Genomic DNA, 14,353 nt, shown 5'->3' on the forward strand with positions numbered 1-14,353 from the left:
TTTCAAGACACGAATCTTACATTTATACCCTGTATGAGTTTGAACAAGCTGTATTAAGCCATAACCATGACCACGAATATAATCACCTAACACATTACACGCTCACATGCTCGTAGCACCATTACTGATCATAATAACTACTGCAAACCAACCAAGTACTAGTATTAAACCCCATATCGAACAAAACCTCATTCCAAAACCTTCGTACACTGCTGAAAATGAAAGACACATGCGGAATATCATAACCTTTTATCAGATCAACAAGTCATGGAGATCTCTCTCGCCCCAACCAGTACCATAATCACTTTCTAAGCTGACTTTCAATGCCAACCTCCCAAAATATACTGTTTCAAACCTGATGGTACCATTTCTAGGTCCAATGCCCTTATTTTATTAAACAAAACTATCTCACCGACATGCCACACCAATATAACTTAGATCCATAAACCGTTCCATCCGTGCACTAATACGCAATAATTCAAATGTACTCAGCCATGGAAAATGACTCAAATGAGAGAACTGCCCCACAAGATTAACAAGTATTACCACAATAAAATACTAAAAAGAAACTCTCTCTATTCACATTATAAGGAACACACCTACCTAGATTACTCCGCAGGGGATAACCCACATGCTAAGCCTCAAATTGGTATCTTGTTATATCCTTTCACAGCCACAATTACTACGCAATCACTTAGTCTACATGAGTCCAAACTCACTAACCAGACACGAGAATTTAATTTGTCCCAAATTTTAACCACATGAAAGGTCCTTCAAAACATTCATACTCGAGACTGTACGTCACATCAAAACGAAAATCAAGCACCCAATGGACCCTTTTATATTTCAAGGAAACACTTCTTATCACATTCAAATCGTCTTAACACATCACGCAGTTACATCATACTCATCACAAGGCCATTTCACCGCTCATCGAGCCACAAATTCCACTCGGACGGACATTATCGGACATATGAATCCAAATGTACAAGTTACAACTGAAGCTACCGAGCTTAAGCTGCGGTCTACACCTGGCCTCAAGTCCTCCAGACTGGCCCATCACCTGAACACGGAATACATATCTCAAACATCGTTCATGGAATCGCAAGCCGGTGATGCACAACTGATACGGAGCGCTCATACGCGCACACAAATGCGTGGAAGGAATTCAAAGAGTTACGTTTAAAGCTAAATCAATTTTGCATGATAAGGAAAGAAAGATGGGAATTTATCCTAATTGCCCTGTAGCCTCTCGAAGATAAGTATGGGCGTCATCATACTGATCCGCAAGACTCTAATAGACACTTGCTCATGACTTGTAGAACCTATGAACCTAGGGCTCTGAATCAGATATTGTCACGACCCAAAATCCGATTAGTCTTGATGACACCTAACCCAACCCGCTAAGTAAGACAATTATCAAATATCCAATTCCAATAACAATTATTGAAGCAATTTAAATAAAGAAAAATCTTAATCTTATACATTCCCTAAGAACTGGTAGTACAAATCATGAGCTTTTAAAAATAGAGTATACAAAGCTGGTATGAAGTAAATACATCATCTGTTCGAAAGGTACATAAATAGATTATTATGAATCTAAGGCTACCATGAACAAGAGGCAACAACAACCGGAACACAGGTACATATTCAGATTCATCTCCCAACGAACACAACAACATCAGCAACCAACATATGCACGCAAGGTACAGAAGTGTAGTATGAGTACAACCGACCCATGTACTTAATAAGTAACAAACCTAACCTTAGGTTGAAAGTAGTGGCGAGCTTGTACCAAGGTCGGGTTTAAAACCAATAGTCCACAACGATCCATAACAATGTAAAGCAAGTAAAACTAGTAGCAACTCAAAGATGAAATGCTCAGCTAAATCATGATTTTTAAAAATAGTTCTTCCTTTCAAGTAATTCCAAAATCGTTTACCGAAGTTGCCAAAAATATGAGTAAGTTTGAAAACAATAATTTTCCCAAAATCCTTTCAATTGTAATTAAGATGCCTCATTTCCTCCCCAGATAACCAGTGTAAAACAAATGCATCACTATGCTCATATATCAACACGTATGAGAAATCATGAATAACGTGATACCGTACAGTATGAGGAAAATACATCTCTATGCATGTATGTCATGTATGCATATCAATGCAATATTGTATATAATGCATCATGCTGACACCCTCATGTGCTCATACTCTCGAATACTCAACCACTCGGTACTGTATATGGCCCATACGGCCCAGGGAAGATCCATCCCGGAACATATACATCACTGACTATAAGTCACCCAGTACCAAGGAAGGCCAAGCCAGCCCTGTAGAGAAGATCCATCTCCAGGTTCACACTCTCAAATACTCAACCACTCGGTACTGTATATGGCCCATACATCCATGAGAAGATCCATCCCAGAACATATACATCACTGACTATTAGTCACCCAGTACCGAGGAAGGCAAATCCAGCCCTGTGGAGAAGATTCATCTCCATATAATATCAACCGTGCTCACTGGGTGTGTGTGCAGACTCCAGAGGGGCTCCTACAGTCCAAGCGCTATAAACCGCACGGACAACTCACGTGCCACGGTATTAATATCAGAATCAATCAGGCCCTCGACCTCACTTAGTCATCAATCTCTCCAGTCTCTCTCTCACGGGCTCACAATGTAATGAAAATAGCCCAAAAATGATGATATGATGTATCAATAAATAACAACAGAGACTGAGATATGATATGCATATAAATGCGTATGACTGAGTATGTAATGCAATCAAAGTATATAACTCAACAACAGAAATGACCTCGATGGGTCCCAATAGGATAAGAATGTAGCCTAAACATAATTTATAGCATGAATCACATTTTGATAACTCTAGTACGTAGAGATTTCATGATTTCAGACAAGTTCAGGTAACTATACAGTACCACAGAAATGACAGAGTCACAACTCACACGGTTCACGCCCACACGCCCGTCACCTAGCATGTGCGTCACTTCAAAACCAAACACATAACACGTATACTCAGGGTTCATACCCTCAGCTCCAAGATCCGAAGAGTTACTTACCTCGATAGACGAATCCAATGTCGAGCAAGCTAAACAATGCTCCCGAAATCCCATTCTACGCATATCAACTCCTGAACGGCTTGAATCTAGCCACAATAAATTTGGTTCAGTCCACACAATTTATAGGAATTAATTCCATATGAAAATACTAATATTTTCCCACAAAATCCAAAATTACACTTCAAAAATTACATGTGGGGCCCACATTTCGAAATCCGACGAAACTCACAAAATCCGACAACCCATCCAATTACAAGTTTAACCATACTAATTTCTCCAATTCCGACTCCAAATCGATGTTCAAAACTCAAAATTCGTATTATGAACTTTAGGCTAACACCCCCAATTTCCTCTTAAATTCATCAATCAATTGCTAAAAATGAAGCTGGATTCATGAAATATAATCACAAGGGGATCAAGAACACTTACCCAAAGTTGTGTGGAAAAATTCCTCTCTGAAATCGCCCAAACTGAGCTTAATCCAAAAATAGTTGAAAATGTCGAACCCTTGAACTAAAAAGGTTCTGCCCAGGCTTTTCGCACATGCGCACCCGCTTCTGCGGAAAACATGTCACACCTGCGCTGCCCGAATTCCACATCATTTTCCGCTTCTGTGAATCCCTGCCCGCATCTGCGCAATCGTAGGTGTGGAAATCCCATCGCACCTGTGACCTCTTCTGACACCCTCCAACTCCGCACCTGCGCTCGAGCTGCCGCACCTGCAGCCAAGACCCTCGCAGGTGCGATCACACCAGAAAGGCTCTAGCTTCAGCAACCTCACAAATCAAATTTTTGATCCGTTAATCGTTCAGAACTTGACCGAGGCCCCCGAAACCTCAAAAAAATACACAAACAAGTCCTAAAACATACCAAAGACCTACTCTAGGCCTCGAATCATATCAAACAATATCAAAACGATGAATCACTCATCAAATCAAAATCTATGAACTTTGAACTTTCGAATTTTATATTTTGTGCCGAAACACATTTAATCAATCCGGAATGACTTCAAATTTTACACACAAGTCACATTTCACATTACGGACCTATTCCAATTTCCAAAATCAGATTCTGACCCCGATATCAAAAAGTCAACCCCTCAGTCAAACTTCCCAAAAATTCAACTTTTGCCATTTCAAGCCTAATTCCACTACGGACCTCCAAGTAACTTTCCGTACATGCTCCTAAGTCCACAATCAGCATACAAAGCTATTGGAATCATCAGAATAAAATTCTGAGGTCGTTTACATATAAGTCCACATCCAGTTAACATTTTTTGAACTTAAGTTTTCCATTATGAGACTAAGTGTCTCATTTCACTCCGAAATCCTTTCGGACCCTATCCAACTAATCCGGTATGTCATAAAATAACTGTAAAGAATAAGTTGAGCCGTAAATAGGGGAACGGGGCTGTAATACTCAAAACAACTGGCTGGGTTGTTACAACTATGCATCGACGACTTGTGATTCCATGGATGAGGTGCGAAATATGTTTTCGATGTTTTGGTGATGGGGCTGTCTGGAATACTTGAGGCTAGGTTTAGACCGCAACTTAGGCTCAGTAGTTTTAGTCATGTGAGTATATTCTTTTGGACTTATATGTCCGGTAGTGTCTCTATGAGTGGAATTTATGGCTCGGTGACTGGTTGGATGGCTATATGATGAAGTATGATGTGACTGCAGGATGTGTTCAGATGGTTTGAATGTCATGAGAAGAGTTTTCTAGGGATGTAAAAAGAACTATTGGGTGCTTGATTTCTATCTTAATGTGTTGTATAGTCTCGAGTTATGATCGTAATGCAAAGTCTTTCATGTTGTTTAATTGTGGACCGAAGTAGATTTTCATGTCTTGTTGTGAGTTCAGACTCAGGAAGATTAAGTGATGACGTAGTAATTGTGGCTTTGAAAGGGTATAGAGAGATGTCAGTTTGAGGCTAAGCAGGTGGGTTATAACCTGCGGGGTGATCTACGGGTGTGTGATCCTTATGTTGTTGTGTGGAGGCTTTCTTTTCTACAGTGGGTTATATTTGTGCAATTTGAGTTTAGATCGGTTATAATAGTTGACCTAATTGTCATGAGGATGAATGCGATATTTGCAGATGATTTGAGGTATTAGATAATTTTTGTTACATGAGCTTATGAAGATTGAGTTGAATTTTGGTGCGGGATCATGTCAGTAATAAAGTATGGGTATTATGAGTTATCGAGTGTTTTGTTCTATGGATTTGAGCCAAGTAGGGGAGTCTGCTATCGATGATTTGATTACACGATTATGTATTGTATTGGTTTCGTTCTGAGGCATACTTGTGGATCAGTTATGGCTTGCAGATATTGGTTTTGAGGATGATTTACGCAAGGAAATTTCTGGATGCATGATGTATTACACCTTAGGGGTATATGAGAATCATGGAATGATTGAGTTGTTATTCGTAAAGGATGTAGTGCGCATTGAATAGGAATTTTATCGGTTGCTTAGAGGTATGGATTACTTCTTTGGGTGTCGTTGTGCTAATGGGGAACATGTCGTTCTTCCTATTTGGGCGGTGCAATTGAGATTGAGCAGAGTGGATGACTCTCGAGAAGGTTCTAATGGATTCAGGAGTTATATGTAGCAATTAGGAATTTTTAGGATTTGTATATAGCTAGAATATGAGATTTACATTGGATGGTGTCGAGATTCGCGATATTTCTGTATCATTATGGATTATACATTTCAGTATCAGGGAGGTAAAGGAAACGACTTTTGATTCACAGAAGGTCTCTTTAGAGTGAGAGTCTCGATTGTGGTACTTAAGAGGGGATACTGTGGCTTATGGGCCTTAGGGCAGTGTGGTTTCATGCTAGGGTCTCTTGTGGTGAGTGTTGGGTAAGGATCGTGGTGTTCTGGCAAGGAGAAGTGTCAACTTGAGGGTAATTTGGAAGGAACTCGGAGAAAATAGGACAACTTGGCAGTAGGTTGGATCAGCACGGTAATGGACATGATCGGTTCTTTGGGTACTTATAATATAGTGAGTATCTACAGTTGTTTTGTGGCAATTCTCTTGGGTTTTGGCGACATGCGTGGCTTGGTTGAATTAGAAGGATTCAATTATGATGGTTTGGTTATATGCAAATGGGTGTCGAAGAGTTCTCGATGGTTTCTACCACAAGTTTTGATGGATATTTCCTACCGGCATGAGGATCATGTTGCATGATATGATTTTCTCTTAGATGGGATCAAACGGAAGGTTTTTGACTGATCGGGTATGTATTCTACTGGTGACTTAGAGTTGATTATTAGATTATCGTGCTTTTCATATGATGGCATGATTGATGCGGTGTGTTGTGTGGGGTTGAGATTTGCATATGTAAGGTCACAGTTCAATTTTTAAGGGAAGGTCATAAATTCTTAGACAACATGAACAATTTTCGATGTTTAGATGAATGCTATAACTACTTGGTATTGCCTGAGAAGGGTGTGCATCTCTGAAGGCACATTGAGTTTTGACTTAAAGATGCTTCATTGCTATTGCGGTACTCGCCTGGTTGATTGACTACTGATATTCAGAATTTGCTATGTGGCACGAGATAATTATAGAAGTATTCCTCTTGGGATGATCGTGTATGAGAGATGTGTTAGATATTTGAGCGGTGGAGTTGGGATCAGATATGGTGATTCGTGTGTTCTATGGATTTAGAGTCTGGGAGTTCTCAGAAACAGATTATGTAATGGTTGTGGACTGTGAAGATGTGGCCAAAGCTAGTCAGCTGATAGTATGCGTTATGGTTAGGCCATTGTGGACTTTCGGAGGGTTAATTATCTATTTGTGGATGAACATGGTTGATTTGGGGGCTCATTGGTAGGCCTAATAAGAATGTGTATTCTACACCGGGTTGGATTGGTTGGCTCTGTACTGCTATTGTTGAGGGATGTGCTATTCGGCTAGAATTGATCTCATTCGTATCTGGTATGTTCTATGTGTTACTCTTCTATGCCACGAAGTGTTGTGATTTATGGGTTATATGCACACAAGGTGCGATTCTGTTTGGGCATTGTAGTGAAATTTAAGAGACAGGGTGATTTGAGGTGTGGAATGGGTGATTGCGCCTTGGTTATGGTCTTTCGGGGCTGTGGTATATTGCGTTATTTTCTTCTCCAGGGTTATGGTCATGCACTTGTACACTTGGTTTCAAATTTCTTATGGTTGTTTATTCTGAGCATTGGTGGCTCGAGGTATTTCATATGGATCGGTGTTTGGATGGGTCACGTATTGAAGTTAGGTTATGATATGATATGATCCATTGTGATAGATTCGTGTGTTTTTGTTGTACAATGTGATGGGTTCTTAGCATTGCGTTGTGGTGGTACTTGTTGAGCTTGCGGGATGGTTCTATCATTTGAGTCATTTTCCATTTTTGGGTGTATTTGAATTTTTGCTTATTGGTGCACATATTGCATAGTTTGTGATTCTAGGTAGTATTGGTATGGCGTGTTAGTAGAGTAGCTTGTATTTGATGAGATGGAGTCTTTGGGCCTGAAGTGATTGCTATCGAATTTGATCATAGTGTGTTTGGAAGAGTAATATCGGAGGTCAACTTAGAATTTGGGGCTATGGTTCTGGTTAGGCGAGAGAGCTCCATGACTTGTTGATCTGATGAGTGGTTATGAGTTTCTACATGTTTCTTTCATCATAGGTGGTTTACGAAGGTTTTAGAATGAGGTTTTGTTTGATATGAGGTTTACTACCGGTATCGGGTTTGTTTTGAGCAGTTACTGTGATCGGGAATTATTGATATGAGTATGCGAGTTGCGTGGTATATTATGTGATTACAACTTGGGTTATGGATATGACTTGATATGGTTTGTTCAGACTTATACAATGTGTAAATGTGAGATTCGAGTCTTGTAAGAAATTTCGGATGTGGAAAATTGGATTCTGAGGTTTACGGACTAAGGTTGAAGTAATGATTTTCAGTTATGTTGCATTTTCGGGCCTATATGGAATAGGGTGACATGGGATCACCCCCGGGCATGTGCATGGAAAGGTGGCACAGTGAATTGATGCCTTTGGAATGACTCTTGGCACGTTCGAGGACGAACGCATGTTTAAGTAAGGGAGAATGTAACGACCCAGCCGGTCGTTCTGAGCATTTGCATTCCGTTAAGCTATTTGAAGTCTTGAGCATCATCGTATGATGTATTATGACTAGTATTAATCATCGGTTTTGGTTTTCAGTTTATTCAGAATTGATTTGGAAAAATGAATTTCATGATTGAAGCTTTAGATTTGGAGGAGTTGACCAAGTTTGACTTTTTAGTATATAAGGAGCAGTGCTTTTTCTTCTTCGCGATCGCGATTCATTGATTCACACAGTGATTATAAGTACTCTAATTTCGGAGGTTTCAACCATTTTTACATATTTGGAGCTATGGACATCGGATTGAGATGAATTTTGAAGCGGTTTTCACCATGTGGATTGAGGTATGTGTTCTCTACTCATTTTTGATTTTGTATCATGAATCTATCTTCGTTTATGGCATTTGATTGAGGGTTTCAAGAGAGAAATTGGGGGGTTTTTGTCTAAAGTTTCATAGAGTAAATTTTTGACTTTTGAACATCGGTTTGGAATCGGATTTGAGTGAAACTAGTATGGTTAGACTCGCAATTGAATGGATTGTCGGATTTTATAAGTTTTGTCGGATTTCGAGGTGTGGGCCCAGGTTTGACTTTTTGGTTAACTTTGGGCTTTGACTGAAGATTCAACCTTTATCATTTGGAATTGTTTTCTTAGACATTATTTGATGTATTTGAGTTGCTTTTGGCAAGTTTCGAGCCGTTCAGAGGTCGATACGTGCGAGATGGCATTCATGGAGTTTCGTTTGGCTTGCTCGGTTTTGGATTTGGCTTGTTCGAGGTAAGTAACACTTCTAAACTTGGTGCTGAGGGTATGAACCCCTGAATATGTGAGTTATGTGTTTGGTGTTGAGGTGACGCATATGCTAGGTGACGGGCGTGTGGGCGTGCACTGTGTGAATTGTGACTTAGTTATTTCTGTGGTACTGTGTAGTTACCTAATATTATCTTTAACCGTGAAATCTCTACGTGCTAGTGTACTTGAGCTGTGATTCATGTTATAAATCATGCTCAGGCCTCATGCTGGTACTGTTGGGACCACAGAGGTCGTGTTACATGTTGAATTAATTACTTAATTTGAAATTTATATTCTGTTACAGCTATTATTTGCATATCATATCTTAGTCTCTATTGTCTTATATTCATACATCATATCATCACTGTTTGGGATGATTATCATGATTCTTGTGAGCCCGAGAGAGTGGAGAGATTGATGACTGAGTGAGGCCATATAGCGAGTTGAGGTTAGGTGCCATCACGACTAGTTGGATTTTGGGTCATGACAATCTCGTAAAACAATCATACCAGATAACTCCGAATCTAGAGCTGAAACTGAAACTCGGTATGACTTCAATCATGCCTATTTTTACACTCATCTGATGCACTAGGAATGAATCCGCTGAACACCCATTTTGATAGCAAAGGTTTTCAGGCATGGCATAGATATATGCTCATAATCTTTTCATCCAAGAACCAATTGAGATTCATAAATGGGACTTGTGTAGCTCCAACAATCACTTCAAAGGAATTTTTAACCATGGAACTGATGCAACGACATGGTAACTTCTTGGTTGCTGAACTCTTTATCAAAATATATTGCTAAATTTTTAATCTATTCCAAAATAGCAATGGATACGTGGACTGATTTTGAGCAGAGATTTTGATAAGATCATGGATAGTGAAAGACTTTAAATTAGAAGATTGAAAAAGGAATTGATTGATTCTTAAAAGAAAATAACACAAATTCAATTATTTGAAACTTGAACTAGGGAATCATACATAGATAGAGAAGAAGAAGAAGAAGAACATGAGGGAGAGAACTCAAACAAGGAATCTTACAATTAAAGACATCTAAGTAATGGTTCAAGGTAGAACAAAAAGGTCAAACCCCAAATAGAACCTTATAAGGTCTCTACAAAGCTAAAGTCTACTAATATCAACATTAATCTTCGATCTAATTTACAATAAATAAGAAAACACTCCCTTATATAAGAGTAAATGATGGCTGCCACCATATAAAAAATCCTAAAAGAACATTTATAACGACCCGACCAGTCGTTTTGAGCTCTAGCACATCGTTCGGCAATTTGAGGCTTTGGGTAGCTTCACTTCAGGTATTATGACTTATACATGTGGTCGGAATTGAATTCCGGGAAGTTCGGAGCTGATTTGGAAAGAAAATTCTAATTTCAGAAGTTTTAAGTTAGAAGAATTAGCCAAGGTTTGACTTTTGAGTAAAAGACCTCGGAATTGGGATTTGAAGGTTCTGATAGGTTCGTATGATGATTTTGGACTTGGGTGTATGTTCGGGGTGAGTATCGGATCGCCCGGGAGCAATTCAGCGCTTATTGTAGAAAGTTGGCATTTGGAAGGCTTTAGAATTTCCTAAGTTTGGTTTGAGATGGACTTTGATGTTGTCAATTTCCGTTTAGGATTCCGAGCCTTGGAATAGGTTCGTATTGTGATTTATAACTTGTGCGCAAAGTTTGGCGTCATTCCGGAATGTTTTGGTATAGTTCGAACACGTTCGTCGAAGTTTGAAAGTATGAAAGTTTAAAGGAAGGTTTCGATCGTCGATTCGCAACTTTGATGTTGTTTGGTGTGATTTCAGACCCCGAGTAAGTTCGTAATGTGTTTTGGGATGCGTTGGTATATTTGGTCAAGGTCCCGGGGGGCCTCGAGTGAATTCCGGATGGTTAACCGATTGGATTTTGGACTTAAGGAAAAGCTGGAGAATTTTGGTTGCTGGTGAAACCGCTTTTGCGGAAGATTCACCGCAGAAGCGACCTCGCAGAAGCGAGGCAATGAACCGCAGAAGTGACTGGGAGTGAGTTGGGCAGAGGTCGCATGAGAGAAGGAATTCCCGCACCTGCATGATCGCAGATGCGACCACTGAAGCGCAGAAGCAGTGTTTGCTGGGGAAGATTGGGACTGCAGATGCAATCGAGTTCTGCAGATGCGGAATTACATCTGCAGATGAGGCATCGCAGAAGCGAGGCCGCAGGTGTGGCGTTTTGTCCGTAGAAGCGTACTTGGATGAGCTTAGTAGAAACCGAACCTGCGATGGGTATTTTCGCAGGTGCGTAGCCGCAGAAGCGGCTAATGGACCGTAGATGCCAAAGGTCGATGGGCAATGTGTTCTTTAAAATGGGGGTTTGGATCAATTCCACTTCATTTCGCTCATGGGAACCGATTTTGGAGTGCTATCTTCATCATCTATTATGGGGTAAGTGATTTCTTCACATTGTGAGTTAAATACATGATTTATATATGGATTTAAGCATGAGAATTTGTAGAAATTTAGGATTTCGGTGGAAAACCTAGAAATTGATATTTTTGAATTTTTATCACGAATTTGGACATGGAATTAGGAACAAATTATATATTTGTGTTCATAATGTTATGGATAATGTCTATCTTCGAAAACTTTTAGAATCCGGGCACGTGGGCCCGATAGTTAACTTTAATGATGTTTAGAGCATAGCTGGGGATTGTTAGGAATTGATTAATTATAAGCATTGGAGTATATTTTGATTGAGTTGCACATTGTTTGACTAGTTTCAGATCGTTTGGCTTGAATTGAAGAGTTAGAGAGGCGTTGGAGTCGGTTTTGGAACTTCGGAGCGAGGTAAGTCTCTTGTCTAACCTTGTGAGGGGGAAACTACCCCTAGGTGATATTTATTGTTATGTGCAACTAGTTTTGGTGCTACGTACACACGAGGTGATGGGAATCCGTATGTAGCTAAAGCATGTTTATGTCCGGGTAGACTTAGGAACTTATCATGCAATATCTGAATTATTTGAACTCATTCTGCTAGCGTAATTAATGGAAGTTTAATTGAAATTGATTCAGGAATAAATATATGTATACTAGGCCGAACCTTATCACTTTGAGTTGTGGGTGAGTTATTTGAGAAACGGTAAAGATTATATTCATTTTGTGCTCATATACTGTATCGTAAGCACGTGTCTCGTAATTCGGTAACTTCTTTCCTTCTTATGGAGCGGGCCAAACGCCTCGGCAGCATAATAGATACATCTATGGTTCGTGCCGCTCGACCCTCGGCAACGTACACATTATTCTGGATTGGGCCGAACGACCTCGGTAGAATTGTGTGTTATACTGCTAGTAGCCCGAATATTCATGAGATAAACCTTCCACTGATGCCCGATATTTTTATGGTATTCCTTATTTATTTGAAATTGGCACTTAGCATTTTCCTGAACTATTAAGGTAGAATACAAGATCGAGAAATTTATACTTTAAAAGAAATATTTGAAAGATTATGAAATTTGTAGATTTACCCCACTATCGATGTATACTTCATATCTATTATGAATTATTATATTATTTCATTGGACCTCTAGTAAGTGTCGATGTCGACCCCTCATCACTACTTCTCCAGGGTTAGGCTAGATACTTACTGGATACGCATTAATTTACGTACTCATACTGTACTTCTGTACTAAATGTGCAAGATCTGATAAGTTCATTTGGTGATCATCTTGGTGCGTAGGCACACCTGTTGAGGAGACTTTATGTGAGCTGCAATCCAGGCTACGCATCGCAGTCCATCGAGTCTCCATCGTATTATTTATTTTATCCTGTCTTATTTACATTCTGGACAAATATTGTATTATTATTGTACTCCTTAGAAATGCTCATGCACTTGTGACACCGGGTTTTGGGGTTATACTAGTTGATACTTAGGGTTTCGTATATTCTTATTGCCTTTTATTTCTTTTATAAATTATAAATGTTGTACGTTCCCGTGATTTAGAAGTGTAAACTCCTTTTCTTATTAAAATTTGTGTTTTTGAAAGTAATAAAATGAGTAATCAAATTGGTAAATCACCGTTGGCTTGCCTAACGGCGGCGTTAGGTGCCATCACGACCTATAGTGGATTTTGGGTCGTGACAACATTCCATGTTTTCAAGGCGGTCATTATTCAATTAAATAAGTTAAAATTTTCTAGGTGTATAGAAGACTACGAATACTTTATTAAACAAAGCTTTAAAGGCAGTCAACATAACATTAAGCTGGTAGACTTGCTTCCTTTTAGGACATTAATCTTCAATCTGAGCTACAATAAAGAAGAAAATACTCTCTTATATAGGAGTAAATTGTGGCTGCCACCATAAAGAAAAAAAATAAATCTTAAAAGAACACCTTAGGCTTCCAAGATGGCCAAACTAAATTAAATACACTGAAATTTCGTAGGAGCATAGAAGACTACCAACACTTTATTCAACAAAGCTTTAAGGGTAGTCAATATAGCATTAGATATGCTTCCAGAAATACTAGCTTGGGCTGCTAGATTTGCTCCTTTTTGGGACAGATTTTGGTCCATAATTCATCTTCTCTTGGTCTTCAACTTGAGCCACCAAATAGTTGTAAGACATGCCCAAAAGATCTTTTTTGGACTGGAGTTCTTCTTCCATCATAAGACACATTTTAGCCCATTAAGTTTGTCTTGACATCCCATGATTTTTAATGGAGTTAAGCTTTCTTGGATGCTATCAAATGGTATCAGAGCGGTTCTATCAAGATTTCATTCTTGATAATCTTTGGAGTTTTTTGGAAGAAAAATGTTACTGTAGCACGAACAATAAAAATAGTCAAAAAAATTAAAACTTATTCTAATAAATAGTGCGGTGAAAAGTAACTTCTATTGTTCAACACTTGTTCTTGTTTTGTTTATGCTTTGCTCATGCTTTATCTTGTCATTTCATAGCTTTGAATTGTTGGCAAATCTAATTGTTATCCCTTGAAATCTCATTAGATTTGAAGCTTCATTTGAATTTTGGTCATCAAGAAACTCAAAAGTTACTTGAAGGAGTGCAAAGGTCATTGTAACAAGTTTGAATTCATAAGTCCAATTAATTATTCTAGATCTACTAGAAAGTGTTCACACATTATATTTAAGTGTTGCTAGAAAGTGAAATATATCCATCTATATTTAATTTTCTAGTACCTTCCTAATGTTCTTTTACAAGATATTTTAAATATTTGTTCATACTTACTGTAGTTTAGGAATTGTGTGCCTATTTATTTACTTTCGTGCCAATTTGTTTCGTGTTGTCTATTTATTTTTGTTGTGAATTTCTCTATTTCCAGTCCGCTATAGTTTATTATTCTTTTTCTTTATTTGAATAAAC

Source organism: Nicotiana tabacum, chromosome 15 (genome assembly GCF_000715075.1).
Source record: "Nicotiana tabacum cultivar K326 chromosome 15, ASM71507v2, whole genome shotgun sequence".
NCBI classification, from domain to species: Eukaryota; Viridiplantae; Streptophyta; class Magnoliopsida; order Solanales; family Solanaceae; genus Nicotiana; species Nicotiana tabacum.